At 25.0% G+C, this 17040-nt stretch overlaps 1 protein-coding gene across 2 annotated transcripts in view; it reads left to right on the forward strand.

Moving 5' to 3' along the window:
• Positions 1-635: 635 nt before the first annotated feature.
• The window catches only part of LOC107166904 (diuretic hormone receptor-like), a 48619-nt gene continuing 32214 nt past the window's right edge, over positions 636-17040 (forward strand). For both annotated transcript variants that reach the window (XM_089227271.1, XM_089227272.1), the window contains exon 1: positions 636-793. The gene's annotated coding sequence lies outside the window, so the exon portion shown is untranslated. The remainder of the gene's footprint in view (positions 794-17040) is intronic.

Below are 17040 nucleotides of genomic sequence, written 5' to 3' on the forward strand. Positions count from 1 at the left end.
TGTGTTTTGATTATCCTATAATATACATGTATAGGCAGTAGATACCAGTTTATTATATAATTTAAATTACCTAAACAAAAATTAAACGTAGAAACAGTATATTATGATATTATATTATAATATGTACTAATATAATTATACACAATACTTTCTTAATAGGATTATTTGAATATTATGCATATAAATACATTTTTAATACCTAATAAATAACAACGATAGGTAATCAAAAACTGAATATTTAAAACACAAACACAATAGACACTATAGATATTATATACCTACTAAAAGTACCTAATATTATAAGTTTACGACTGTCATATTTTAAGATGATATTTCACAAATTTATCGATAAATGTTTGCCCCCCCCCTCAAGGTATCAATATTATTTTTTGAACTTGTGAAAAAATATTACAAATTTGAAATGGTCAACGGTGGTGTTAATGTTTAGTGATTTATTATACGGAAAAATGGCAATTCAACAACGTGAATCCTGTCGAACTTGAAAACGTGAAACCGGTCGCAATACGTTAAAGCAGTAAATAGTGTTCTTATTGCGAATAGAGGCAGGAGGGAGAGCCGTTCGTCTAAAGTTAAAGAATAATTTTGAATTCGATTTGAATTGTTGATCAGTCGTATCGTACGTACACGAGCTAGGCGGTTTCGCATTGGTTCCGTGTGGGTGCTTATTTTTCTTCAAGTGCGTTGTGTAGTTTGATCGTAGCACGTTTAGATTAGTAAGCTTTGTGATGTTATTGAATTTTAAAATGTGAGACACAACGATACAACGAATATTGTAAGTTTAATGGTTAATATTATTTTGTTATTTGAATAAAACTCCAGTAATTATTTAGTGGTGGAGGGATGGGGATATTAATACAAATATTAACGAGGAATAATTTTATATTTCACTAGAAAATATTAAAAATAAACTAAATATCACTGGTTATAAATACAAATCATATAGCACCGAATTGAAATCATCTGTATTTACCGAAGGTATAAAAAATTACAGATTTTGAAAATTTCATAATATGATGTACAAATATCAAAATTTTTAATTTGTATAATATACTTCTTCTACATCGTGATACTAAATATTCTTAATAAAACTGTATTATCAACATTTTGTTTTTTTTTTTATTTATTTTATTTAAGTTCAAGATAATGTATAGGAATATTATAAATTCCCTGGGAGTGGGAAAGTTTTACACCAACCCTACCAAAATATTTTACTGAACAGAAAGATGGGTATCATATTTCAGTAAGTTCAAGAAAATGAATAGGAATATAATAAATTCCCTGGGAGTGGGAAAGTTTTACACCAACCCCTCAAAAATATTTTACTGAATAGGTGGATGGCTATCATAATGCAGTAAGTTTAATATTTATTTATAATTTCATTTAATTCTAATACGTTGTAAATCTATTTAACAAATTCCTCTATGCTACAATTTTTTTTATTTTCCAAACGACTTCATTGTATGGAAATATTGCACTGTAATAATCGGTGACCTAATTAGGTTATAGAGTTGTATTTATTGATTCATCGAGTTAATATGGGAGTTGAGCAGTTCAGGAAAAAATTCATTTCATAACTATGTACCTTACAAACTAAATATTCTATTATTCCTTATACTTAATATTAAGTAGTTACGACCATTCAGATAGTATTGACTAAATCAGAATTAGTTTATTTTATTTAAGAGTTGAAATTTATTATAATATGCTTGTCAATAATTATTGTTAAATTAACCGCGAAATACTTGCAATGTAAAAAAGTACAAAATATTCCATGAAATATCTATGATAAAAATGATGAGGATTTTAGTTAATTTAGGCGTTGTGAAAAAAAAATTTGGGTTACTTGGATTTCAGGTTTTCGAATTTTCAAGGGTTTTTATAGGTTTCGATCATTCAGATGCAAAATCTTGACCAGTTATATGATGATATAGGAATATTTTTAGTAACGTGACTAAACTGTTCATACACATTGTGATACCTACTTAAAAAAAAAAAAAAAAAACCAAACCACAAATATATACATAATTATATAATAACTATGTTAAATACAAAATATAAAACTCAAGTATGAGTAATAACCTAAGAGATATATATCTATAGGTTAGGTTAAAATGATAATAAAATGTGTTGTTCAGATCATGACTTCATGACATAGGTATACACAAAATAGTAAATATACATATCTAGGTACTTAATTGTACACTGAATACAAAAGTGGTTGATTTTTTTATGTATACATTATAATAATGTGTAGGTTATACTATTATATTTATAATACTTTAATTATTATTGGAACCGAAACTTAAAGTTCTATCTCACTTTATATTATTATTTTTATTTTAGATATACAATTATATTTTAATAATATAAATAAGTTAACCATGAAACGACTTATTGAACAGTTAAATATGTAAATTCAATATAAATTGGAGATTTCAAAGATTTTTCATCTATTATTATTTATTGTATTAGCTAGAAGAGAAATGAAATGTATATAATAATGTGATATAAACTGGTTTTATCATAACTAACTATAATAAATATTAAGTGTGCAGAAGAAAGATAATAATATTTACACTTATCGACATGAGTAAAACAATTACACAGAATAAAATTACTATAACCTATACATTATGGCATTTTCTTGGTATTGTATCTAAAATATGAGCTGACGTTGGAATAGTTGAAAGAATGTTTAAAAAAATGTTGTTGCCCCACTAAAATTTTGGATGGCTTGTATACTCAGTGAATCACTCAATTATATAGTAATGTATTAAGAAAAACTAATTGAATTATTAAAGTTAGTAAACCTTCATAATTATAGAACGACTTTGTAGGAATGGAACGTGCTTTACTTTTGTACCTATATCTTGTGCCACAGACTATTCTTACTTGTAATACGTGAAAGTACTTAGTATAGAGTAGTTTATCTCATAGGTACCTACTACTAAGGCGTTTGATAACGAGAAAACAAAACCTAAATAAATTTGACGGAGTATAAGTTGCCATAACAACTCTATCTATGCTTATAACGAATTTTATTATTAATAAGCTATGTTTCATCTTTTGCGTATTTAACGATTTTATACATAGAAACTAAAACATATTCTATAATCACTTACACATTAAGAGAACAAAATATCCATATTCCAGATCTTTGTCTCACACATGTGTATCAAAGTTAAATTATTTTCCAAATTGGTAATATTTCAGTTTTATTTAAGTTACTATTAGAGTAAATTTAACAATTTATATAAAAATAATGTAAATAGGAGAACCTTAACCGTACTCTACAGTTATGACTATTTTTTTTTTTTTTTTTTTATTGAACTAAAAAATCATCAACAACAAAGGCTATTAGTTTTTTGTTGAGATACAATGTTAAGGATATTACAATGTTTATATGATGCTAACTACATATGGTTACTATTTAAGTTAATGTTACAATTTTTTTTTTTATCAATATGTTTAAATTTTGTTGTATAAATCCGATCCTTTGAGAAAGGCTATCATGTTCGATGTGGTCTCGTTGCTCGGTGCCAGAGCTCCATACAAGAGTTTGGTGGAATGTTGTATTTCTCCAAAAATTTTGAATATTGATAACACTCTGTTATTATATATGTTTCACAGTTAGTGTAACCCCGCAGGCTGCACATTGAGGGGGTTCTTCTTTGGCCATGAGGTGTTTATGTGTCATCCTTGTGTGGCCTTTATGACTATTTGTTTTATATTATTATTACAATTTATAAATAAATGAAAAATCTATGCAGTTTCAAAATATTCAGTAAAATACATGACATACCTACTGATAGGTATGCAATATATCAATATATTAATTTATAAATATTTGCTGCTAGAAATAACTCAATTGAATTGTATTAGTTATTACCATTAGTACAACATAATATATATATATACATATACAAGGTGTAACAGATAGAACTGACTTTTGGAATAACTTTTTTTCACACTAATATTTTTTTGTTCATTAAGTGAACCTAGTACCTAGCACTACATGTATAATACATTTTTAGTACTGAGAATAAAAAAAAAAAATTAATTTAATAAAAAAAAAAAATTGGATAAATTCAAAATAGCCTTTTTGTGTATCTGATTATAAAAACAATTTTAATGGTAAAAAGATTTATCTAAGTCAAATAGTTTATTTTTCAGGATTTTTTTAAAATTAAATATTTTTGTAGTTAAATTAATTTGGAACGCAATAACTTTTTAAAAGATATGGTTTTTGAGAATTTTCTGACATGAGCATATTTCTTAAATTATTTATCATATAATATTAAACATTTTTGTCATACGATGAATTGGCTTAATTTTTTTTTTTTTTTGTTGGTGAGGTCTTTCTGTTACATCCTGTATACATTTGTTTTTAATATTAAGATTTCGACATCTAAGGTCGTGGTCCTGTTTTTCTATTTTAGAGATTAAATTTGATACGGTTAGTATGGTTTGAACGATTGGTGCGGGTGGTTAGGAACACGTGTATGTATATCAACTAGCAAGGATTCGCCATAAGAACCCAAGTGGTCACCTTTACTGGAACTATAGTAGGCATTGGTCGATGTTGGCATTCAGACATATTTTAATTAATATATAGACACTACATCACATCGAGCCATCAATACAATAAAGTTTATAACAAAATATTAAATAAATAAATTACATAATATTATTATTGTAAAACTAAATCACAAAGTAATTTAACTAAAAAAACAACTATTGTATTAAAATAATGATTATATTTATTTTAGTTCACTCAACTGTACAATATATCCATACTACGCAATGCATATTATACATAATAACCATCAATAAACAGAATTTTCGATATGTGGTCTTTAAATTTGAATTAAAATCATAGTAAAATATTATAAGATAATAGTAGAAGTTGTTAAACTATTGAAATGAAAAATAATCTTTTATAACATTTTGGTATTTTTGAGAACTTGTATAACTGAAATAATATTGGGTTAACGATTTAAAAAAAATGTTTACTTTTAAACTGTATAAAAAAATATGTTATGTAGACATACTCGTTAAATGTATAGACATTTAAGTAATAAGCTATAATAAAAATGTATTATATTATAACTATATTAATTATATAGTATATAATATATTAATGAATCTAATTTTAAAAAAGACGGAAAGTAAATTAGATTTCAATAATAAATCTAAAACTATTGGATATAAAATTCGATTCTAAGTGAAACAATTTTTATCAAAATATATAAAGAAATAAATTGAAAAAGTCAAAAAATGATTGTAAAAATATTTGGTGAACATTTCAAATACCTACGATTATTTATTTTTGTATTATAAAAAAAAAAAACAACAGATTTCGTCGACAACTAGTAGTGTGTAAATAAACTTGGAGTTTTTCCTGATTACTTTGAAAAGTGATGTTGGAAATCTTCAATTTTTATCCAAATCTGTATAAACTAAATACAATTATTTATCTGAAACTACCACTAAATTTGAATATTGAAGAATTTTTCTTTTATAAATCATGTGCACACATACAAAAAATAACTTCACACTTATAGTATTATATATATATATAATATTTTCAATCATCATTTCGCTCAGAATCTAAAATGATATAATTAATGTATTCAAGTATTCAATTCAATATATTCAAATTAATTATTAATCATTGTCATTTTTTACTTAATACTTTCGTTCTTGAGGTACTAATTAAGCTTGTGATCGTTTTCGAATAGATAAATATTTTTACTAGAGTTTACAACTTTACAAGTGATAACATTTGTCTTTATCCATATTTTATCTTTCGTTGTAAATATGTTTTAACGTTTAGAATATTAAATACCTACTGAATGATAAATGATTGCATAGTGCATTGCATTGGTCATTATGCTACTACCTACTGGTCAAGAATATTTTAATGCCATCAATCAATTTAATATACTTATAATTACTTTAAAACATAATTTATCAGGTAACCTGTTGTATTTAATTTAATCACTAAACATTTTAAATTCATTAGCGTTTTAAAGTACATTATAGCCCAATTTACTCAAGGTCAATGGATTATTTTACATGCAGGATAATTACCGTCTTTTATATATAATTAAATTTTGTTTAATTATAAAACATGACTTAATGCAATTTTTTTAGCATTTTAGTTATGAGCACCAAAGCACATATTTATTGATATTTTTAACGCTTGCTAATATAAATTAAATTTTCATTCAATTATACTCATTGATAAACATAAATAAAATGGGAAATATTCAATATTGCTACATTTCTGTACATAATTATTTTGGAAAGCTTTATGCGTCTTAATCGAAATTTGAACAAATGTCAAATAGTCTCTGATCTAAGTATCACATTTTGTGTCATAAGTATTGTGGTACTTATGAAAAGTATAGGTAAGTATTAAAAGTTATATAGCCGGTATTTATAATAATCTTTATCAACTTAAAAAAATTGAATTTGAATAAATGTTTAAATGATGGGTAAAAAAAAAATGAGGTGGGTATGCCTTTATTTAATACTATATTTGAAGTAAAGTAATACTTTATATGTGCTTATCATGTAAAAGTAAATGTAAAACATTTATAGTTATTAGATTCTAAATAATTAGAACTGTTAAAAAATATGACTAATGTGTCTAACAATTAGATTTTAGCGTTTGAAACTTGAGTGTATGATATTTTAAAATAACCTCCTATGTATTTTTTGGGAATCCATATTTAAGTATTTTGTAGATTGTTATCACTGTTACTACTGTGATATTTCTGTCAATGATTACTAGCTAGTTTTACGTACTATTTTAGTTTTCGATGGATTTCGTAAGATATTTAATAGTTATATATATATTATCAAATACTTACGTTTCAATATATTAAACTATACTTCAATATGTCCAATGAATCAAAATAAATGTTGATATAAAATAGGGTATTCTCTGCAGTTTGATCAAAATATGATTAAAACCCGTTAAAATTATTAGGAAGAATGAAATATCGTGACTAGGTCATTGCAGATTAGTAGGTACTATAGAGCTAGAAAGCAGCCCCAAAGGTAAATTTTTTAAATCACGATAACTTTACTGGCTGCGATTTCATTCTCAAACAACTATATAATATTTTCTGCTATGAACATTCTAATATATTATTATAAAATAGTTATAAGTGCTAAAAATAAACAGCGTTGATTAATAGGTAAACCAAACAATATTCTAATATGCATAAAACTGGTTTTACTATTGATATGTAGTTAAATACCAACCTAAATAAATAAATTTGGAAAAAATATTTCTCGATTGTTTTATCAATATACATCATTAACTATCGAATTGTTTATAATATATGTACATATTGATTATTTTCTAACATTTCTTTTAGTTTTTAGTTTTTTAATTATCATGTATCGTGATTTTAACATGTTTAATTGATGATCTTTAAAATAAAAAATTGAGCACTAGACTCTTGTGAGTATAATAGTTAATACACTCATGTCTTAATGACTGCTGAACTTAAAATTATACATTTGCAGATACAATCAGTTTATTAATCCTTTTTAATAATATATTAACACGTAAATGGTCAAGCACGCAAATCCCCGAATACTTTTGACTTTTCTTATATTCAATTTTCTAGAGCGAAAAACATTCAAGAATTTAATATTATGTGTGCAAGACGCTTAGCCGCTTATGAGTTGATGTTTATTGTTTATAATAATAGTTTTCTATCTTGAAATCTATCATGTACAACCTGTAAATATACAATTGATATTACGATAAAAAGATGTGTAAAATAATATAAAATAAAATAAATATAACATAAAACTTGTCGGGGTCTCCGGTGTGATGCTCCTTGTACCTATGCCCGGATATCCAGCACAGTGGCCACATTTTGAATTTTTCTACTTTTATTTGACCGTGCAATATTAATTTATATTTTAATTATTATATACAAAATGTTTAAACAACTAATTTCCTTTTACATAAATCTATATTATAATGTAATTAAATGATGGTAAATTAACGCAATTTCGATTAAAGCCTTACTGAAATTTTTAGAATATTTAGTAAAAAAAACCCTAAGTGTACAAAAACCATAAATCCACGATAATGATGTTCAGCGTTGTCCAACAAATACAAAGTTGACTGATTTCAGTATAGTAAATACATCATTAAATATAGACAGTACAATACGAAAACAACAGATATCTCTATTAACATAAATTTGCTACAGTACAAATGTCATCATCTATGACGAAGTGTCGATAATATATTGATTGCAAATAATAATATCATACAGGTACCCAAGAGATGATTTGAGACTTGTGTTTCATATTCCTTTCAATGGCTGTAAATTATCATCAAACGCTTACATTGTTCCACGATCTTAATGCACGGATTTAATGACCTACAATATTACGTACCGAACAATGCACACTAGCGCACTTTACTTTTGATTTAACGTATATTATATAGGTACATATATAACATATACACAGAAATTATTGGACACAATGATTCTAATCGTGAATAATTCTTAATAATCCGTCCGTATAGAATTCTGCTTACGCTTCAACGACTATAAAGCTCCGAACGATGATGATGGTGATTGGCGATGATGATAATTTTATTATTGTGATCACGATGATGTTATTAATGACGAAAATGTGTTGTTTTATTATTAATAGAATACTAAATTAAGTATCGAAATATTGGAATAACATAATATATACCCACAAATAAATATTATATATACGACCATTGTATGACGGAATCGAACATAAAAATGTTGACTAATACAAGTCAAAATAAATCTGTTAATTTTTATTAGGTAAAATTCATTTTAAATATAAAAAAATCAAAGAATCGGGAACCAAATCGTAACCACCATTTAAATCCGTGTTCTACGTATTTAATTTGTTATGACCTACGATTTGTGACATCCCTAATCTGGATATAAGAACAAACACACATGATATTATAATATATTACTGAAAAGCAAAGGCGATGGAATATGGAGGACGATTAAGTCTGTGCCTTATGTAAATTGCGTTTAATACATACATAGTGTTAAACCGTGTTATGTTGACATTTAATTTCGAATTCACATCTGGCATCTACTACCTGTCGCATTCATCCTAAACTTTAAAACTTGCACATTATTTAAATATACTTAATGAAAATTAGTGATGGTTCAACTTCGAAAATATTCACAGATTAATAACTGTACATTAAAAAATATAAAAGGATTAGATGGAGACCCTAGAAACCCATCATGGTGTGAAAGAAAGGTACCTACAAATAATGAGTAGGACTGAAACGAAGTATAAATGAAAAAATGTATGATTCTTCTTGAACCGAAAATTAATGGAAACTTTATATAAAATAAGATGGAAAAAAGTCGTAATCATGGTAATAAATTACACTAGTTAATTATATATTTGAAATTATGGGTGAATAGAAAAAGATCAAGAGTAATTTTCTGAATGAGATACATCAGTTAAAAATTAAAAACGTGGGTGTTACTTTCTCCAAATAACTCAAAGATAATATGACAACCAGCAGAGAATACATTGGAAAAAATCATATTTTATTGGAATTTAATTTGTTATAAACCAATCTTTAGATTTAAAACAATGTAAATTAACTCTGCATACATAGGAGATACATTAACGTATCTCTAATTAATTATTCAGAAACGCGCAATCATTTTATTTTTTATTTTTAAATCAGGTTAGTTAACCAAAACTTATTATATATTTTAAAAATACAATATTGTGGACTTCTCTCCATTTGATAATAACTTTTCAAAATCATATTTTCAAAAATATTAAATGAAAAAAAATCCTTTCCTCGGGATAAAATAAATATAAGTTGAGACTTTATATATGCTTCATATTATTGTAAATTATTTAAGTCTTTTGCGCTGGGCACGGCCGTACACAAATCAGTTCAAGTAGCAAATTCTATTACTCAAGCAGGTATAAAAATATATTATATATCATCAGCAAAATTAAATTAAAAGGCCAGAAACACTGTGCTTCTTACGAACTTTTAGAGGTAAGTTATCGTGGGTGCGTTATACAATATGATCATCAAAACAAAAACATTTTTTTATCATGATTCACAACCATTTAACACGAGTAAATACTGAGCTCTTTATTTCATACTTATAAAATAATAAACATATTATTACATTTATCGTTTACAAACAACAAACCTCAAAAATATGCAAATCTGACGAGTTATATTATTTTTAAATAAATGAATTATTATCTAATTATACTTAAATAGTTATATATACGTCATGCATGTTACATATATGAATGTATAATGGATATATTAATACATTATAATATATTTTAAGCTATTAAAATCTTTCGAGTTGTAAATTACGAGCATTTGAACAATGAAAAAATGTAGTGCCTAATTTAATTTATCTAATACGTATACTTTCGATTTAATAATACTCGATTAAATTCAAATTTGATTTAAACTTTATCATACTCTTCAACAAAAATTGACAACGGGGTCCCGATTTATGTAAGACATGTGCACGTCCCCGTGTAAATCCTTTGCTATTGTACAATATGTAGGTATAAATATATTATGTATATTGTACACCTTCCATTACCATTTAACAATATTTTAAAACCTGCACTGCAGAAGGCAGCGTTAACATTGTTCGATCAGCATTCGGTATTAACGTCGAATTGTGGAACACATAATTCCGTATATTTGGGCATAAATTACGGTGTGAAACAATAATTATAATTTTCAAGTCGATAGAAATGACTTACTGGCATCCACAAGTGACATAATAAATATTTAAAATTCTATAGAAATTTGTGATTCTCAGCCCAACGTAACAATTGATGATGGATTGAAACAATAATTATTGCCCATCATATACATAAATACAAATAATGATAAAACTAAATATTAAAACAATATAAATAGGCACTAAATAACATTAGTATTAAGTTCAAAATCTACGGTAGAATATATGAGTGTGCTTATGTAGGTACTAAAATTCAATTCAATATATCTACCAAAAAATGTAAAATTGGAGCGAAAGCATCAACAACAAAATAGTTGATTTATTATTATCATATATTTATATGTGTATATACATTTTTAATAATATTCTTTTTTGTCTTATAGCTTTCATTAAGACGATACTACATTTTTATGGCATGTAAATTTAAAAAAAAAAAAAAAAAAAAATGTTTGAATTGTCTTGTTTTTAATTTAAATATTTTTAACAATTTATTGATTTTATTAGAACAATACACTTACAAAACCGTAGAATAACCATGGTTATCAAATTATTAAATGTATTTTGCTCTAAAATTATAAACAAATATTCTATTATCAAGTTATACATTGAAAGTTAAAACCATTTATATTATTATACGTATTGGCTTTAGTATTGACCTATTAGAAAAGATTTTTAGAAATAATGGTAACTATAAATATACAAAAAATATAACATAGTATATAATAAACGCCAAAAGTTTTTATACCTATGTATATATATATTTTTTCTAATGTCATATTAGTGGATGCAGAATAAAATTAAAAATATTAATAATTTGATTGGTCGATATAGTATTGAGATACTATTGTTCAAATATGGATTTAGCAATGAATGTATTGATTTGACAATAATGTGATTTTTTTTTATTTTGTGTGTGAAGACAATTTTCCAGTAAAAAAAATGTTCCATGCATTAACATTGTGGAAAGTTTCTAATAGCGAATTGTACCTAGTAATTTCATTGAACCTTTAAAAATAATTAGGATAATTAAAAACAAAATTATGATCATTTATTAATATTTTTATACTATAACTAGCTGAACCCATGCACTTCGTTGCCCGTTAAAAATCATACCTCTTATATGTCTCAAACTATGTATTAAATTTGTTACTTATGATTATGCTAGAAGAATATTTTTAATTGTTATACATAGAGATAGATAAAGGTTCAAATATACTAAGTAATAATCTTACAAATATATTCAATTTAGTTTATCATTATGTAATTTTATTCGTTTTATCGAGAAAAGTAAGACAACTCAAGTATTCAATTGAATGATATTTTTTAAACCACATTTGGATACACAATATTTTTTGTTCTTTATCCTTTTGATGCGTACACAAATAAATCAAATATTCCGACGCTTAAGCATGCCACATACAGCTGTACATGTGAGAAGTATGGGTTTTTCTAGTTCAGTCCGCAAGTCACCACCGGTAACTTCAAAGTTCGAATTCGAAAGGCATATCTATTGTTATCAGTGGGATGCGTCGAAATAGTCCATCTTTGTTTTTAAACTTTCCGTTTAAAATTGTATCTTCTATAATATTGTTAATCAACTTTTTCATTGAAAGTTGGTGTCGTTGCGATATTGTGGTGGATTGATGTTTCATATAGAAGAATGATAGGCACGCCAAATTTCAATGTTAGAACGTGCGGTGGCATGCTTGGCAAATCAAGTGAATTTAAGAATTCGGTTGGATATTTGACAACTTCGTTTTGATTTATTGCGGTATCGATGGACTGATACGTTGTCATGTCGCCTGGAATTTCATTTAGAATGGTGATATTGATTGTATTTAAATCATAGTTTTGGGTTGCCAATATAGCCCCATGCACTGAGCCACTGACGATTTCTGTGATTTTGTGGTAGATTTAAGACAACTTTGTTAGTCAACTCATTGGTTAGTATTGTTATTTCAAAGAAATTTGTGATGCATTGTGTTGATTCGTTGATAACTAATTTCCTACTCTCCATTTCTAGCAATTGTTTTGCGAAACCATCGGCTGATGCATCATTTCGTAAATTAGATGTACACGCTGTTTAGGAATGCATAAAAGACAAACAGACAGAAATCCATTTTTATATTGATTGAAATAATTTTTTGGTTACCACTAATTAACCTAATAATAATTTCTGAGAAGCTGATATGTTCTAATAGTAATTAAGATAAGTATATTGAAATTAAAGGAATATAAAATATAATTATTATAGGTATGTATAAGTACAATGTTTTGAGAAAATATAATGAAATTTAAGGTTCCTATCCTATCGACCTCTTCTCCATCCTCAACTCCAATTCGGAAATAGTAACAAATATAATTATTAATTTTATTTTGGAGGCTGGTTTCATAATATGATTTTCTTTATTTAATTTACTTTTTAATTTCTTTTTATTTCATTGTTATCAGTCATCTATACATTATCATTTATTTATTTATTTTTTTTTGTTTAAATATTGTATTCTATAGTACTGTATCTTGTTATGTCTTTCATATAATTGTTGAGCTGTAATAGTTAAACTGAAAGCTAATAAAAAATAAAAAAATAAAAAATAAAAAAAAATTAAATTAAATTAAACATGTAGGTACTTTACTATTGCTAAATCAATGACTATCTAAATTTCCACAACTACTGTACAGCAGACCAGTTGCCTACTTGTCCATTTTTTTTCTAATTATTTATATCAGTAATATATTGATTCAATTACATAATTTTTGGGGTTTTTTTTTTTTTTTTTAAACCTAAGGGGCACTAAGTACAACATACATAACAATTTTATAGTATTTATAGAACACTTTCTTAAACTGTATATCGTGGAACGCTTATCAAAAAAATAACCTTAAAAAATTAACTTCAGGTTATTGTAAGTGGCTATTGGGGAAAAATGCCTTATTATTATTAAATTAATTGATATGTTATTATTATGATAAAAAATGTCATAAAATATAGCAAATAAGTAATATCACATATAATCATAATTACTTACAAGAGGTACATCGTATATCAATAATATATATACATTAGGTACCGTGGAAATAATATTTAAAACTAGTTTCACATGCATATAAATTATAAATAGATACATATGAAAATTGTTATATTTCATTATCATGAGTTAAAAATTATTAATTCTAATTTTGTGAACAAATTAAATCTTATCTTAACATCCAAGTTAGAAAAAAAATATGCGGGGAAAAAATGATACATGTTAAAAAAATGCACGCCGCCTGACCAGTTCATCATGATATTTAAAAAAGATAATTGATGATATATAACCTTAACCTTGATAATACGTTATTATCTTTAAAGTAAAAATCTATTGCAACATTTAAATAGTTTGAGTCGTATAAACAAACAATAAAATTACATAAATGAAATTTTAAATGTAAGGTATGAGTAGATATAAATTTATTTTCACAAACTTATTTAACACACAATACAAGTAATATACACATACCAAATTAAAAAATATTTACTAGAAAAAAAAAATAATAAATTAAGTTCCATTAAAAAATTACATTAATTTGAATTTAAATTTATATATATATATTGTTTACTCGCTAAATTTGATAGTGTATTCAAATCTTTTTGTTTACTAGGCATACCATACTGATATAATATTGTTGTTTGAATCGATTTTAATTGTTGAGCTCGATCGTCTAAAGATTGGAAGTTGATGCATATGCATTTTTTTTCTAGGGTTATTAGATTTATTGCTGAAAAAGATAGAAATTAGTTGCAAGATATTACCAAGAAATATTAAAAGTATATTGGTAGTGCATAATATTATACTCACATAATTTGTGGTTGTTTTTTGTTTTGAAGAAAATATTTCATAAAATCTTAATTTACTATTTAGTAATTTTTAAATCATATTATATTAATGATTAATGATAATAGATTTTGAAATCTGAGCCTAAAACTGACCTCGCAGGTAATAAAATCAATTTTTAATTCTAAGGAGTATGAATTGTTGTTTTATTACTAAATATTTATCATTCCACGAATCGTAAATAAGAGTTTTTTGCCAATTTGATTTTTAAATATTCTGCCAAATTAATCCTGAGAATATTAAGAAACTGTGTGTTATGCATTATTAAAAAATACATGTTCAAACTGCCAACTTCAGTTTATTATTTTCAATATTAGATACCTTTTTAGTTTATCATAAAACACAGTTTCTGCATAATTTAAATGTTAAAAATTTTAGCTGTTCTGTCACTGAAAGTTGATTTTTAAATAATTTATTTTTATCAAAGTTATATTTCAGTAAAATCAAGAACTCATTTAAAATTATTATGAACTATTTATTACTTAAGTACTATCATAAATTGGTACAATAACATAAAACATTTAAAATAAGGTTTCAGAAAATCGCATTTCACCTTTTACTAATTACTATTAAATAATATCATTATAATACTTATAAGTTTTTGAATTCAATTTCAAATTTTTTTTGTATTAAAAATTATTCAATTCATTAAGAACGACTTTATTCCGTGGTTTGAAATAATGCAGTTATCTTTTGCCAAGTAGGTACATAAATTGATACGCATTTGATACATTCTGATGACTTAAAGTGTTGAAAATTAAACATATAAATTCACATATACCTAAACACGTTATATTTTTTATGTACTTATATTATATGATTACCGAATCAATACATCTATTTACTATATGTATACATTATAGATTTAAAATAATTATTGTTTGTGTTTTGATATTGTAAATAATACATTTTATTTTAATGAATTTCAAATCTATTTTTTCTATCGGATGTAGTGCGGGATTAAGTAAACATTTAGATTTTTTTTTCAGATTACTGTAGATTTTAATTGTTTGCATTTATTTGAGTTTGGAATTTCATCATGTTGCATACACAAGAAAAAATATGCTATTTTTATCTTTTTGTTAATGCCATGTTATAAATGCTAAATACATTATTAAATTGTATGTTCAATTATTTGTATCTACATGTTATTTTATTGTATTCAAAATATACGCAATAAAATAAAATAATTAATAAGACTGTCAAATATTTTATGTTTATTATTTTTTTAAAGTACAACATTTTTTGGTTACATATTACTTATGAGATGATAAAAATTTTTGCAATTTAAGCACTGTATAATTTATTATAAGGAAATTATGAAGATTTATTCAATTTTTTTTTAGCACATTTATCAGAAAATTTTGAGCCAAATATAACATCTCAATAATGTTTTTCATATTTAACGGGATATAAGTAAAATTAAATTACAACAAACGAATGAAGTCCAACTTCTAGAAGTAGGTATTTAAATATTTAAAATAAATTTTTTATTAAAGAATCATATAAAGCATCGTTGGTTTACTCCATTGAAACAAATATATTTTGGGGTCATGGATCAAAAAAAGGTTATGCTGTACTAAATAAATGTATGAATAAATAATGTTAACATACTATATTTAAACTTTTGTATGTTCTGAATTGTTTTTTAGTTTCATGAAAGTGATGTTTTTGACTTATTCCCTTTCACCCACGCACCGTTCAATTTATTGTGTGTTTATATATTTTCTAGTAAAAAATAAAAACTACAATACAATAAAATATTTTTTTAACAATTCTGAAGGAATTTAATACAAAATCTAAAAGAGATTACTGTTTACTTCATTTCAAACGAGTTACTGAAAAACTATCCACATTTGGTCAAATAAAGTAAGGTCCAAATTCATTATCCAATAAAAATATTTCGATTTATAAAAATAATTAACTTGGTTACTAGTAAAATATCATGTATGCGTAATACATTAATTCACTCTCAGGTCTGAGAGTCCTGTAACAATGATAAAAATATACTATATTCATTTTTTTAGATACTATTTTGACAAAATATGTCAAAACTTATTTATATATTTCAAAATTAAAATATATAATTTTATTTATACTTGTAAAATTAATAGTTGTGCGCAGACATTTAAATTTTAAATATTTTTTTTATTTTTTTTTATGAAATTGTATATAATGGCTTTACAACAATGAGAAATTTAGAAAATATATATTACTATAATAGAATCGGGTATTTGATTTGACCAAACATCAAAATCAAACCAGGGAGTATGTGGCACAATATTATTCATCTCAACCCATTCGAATTAATTTAGTATACTGTTACGTAAAAAATTAGATAGAGGTTAGAAGAT

The sequence above is a fragment of the Diuraphis noxia genome, unplaced genomic scaffold (genome assembly GCF_037042655.1).
Source record: "Diuraphis noxia isolate RWA-SAM2 unplaced genomic scaffold, SU_Dnox_SAM2 contig0004, whole genome shotgun sequence".
Taxonomy (NCBI): Eukaryota; Metazoa; Arthropoda; class Insecta; order Hemiptera; family Aphididae; genus Diuraphis; species Diuraphis noxia.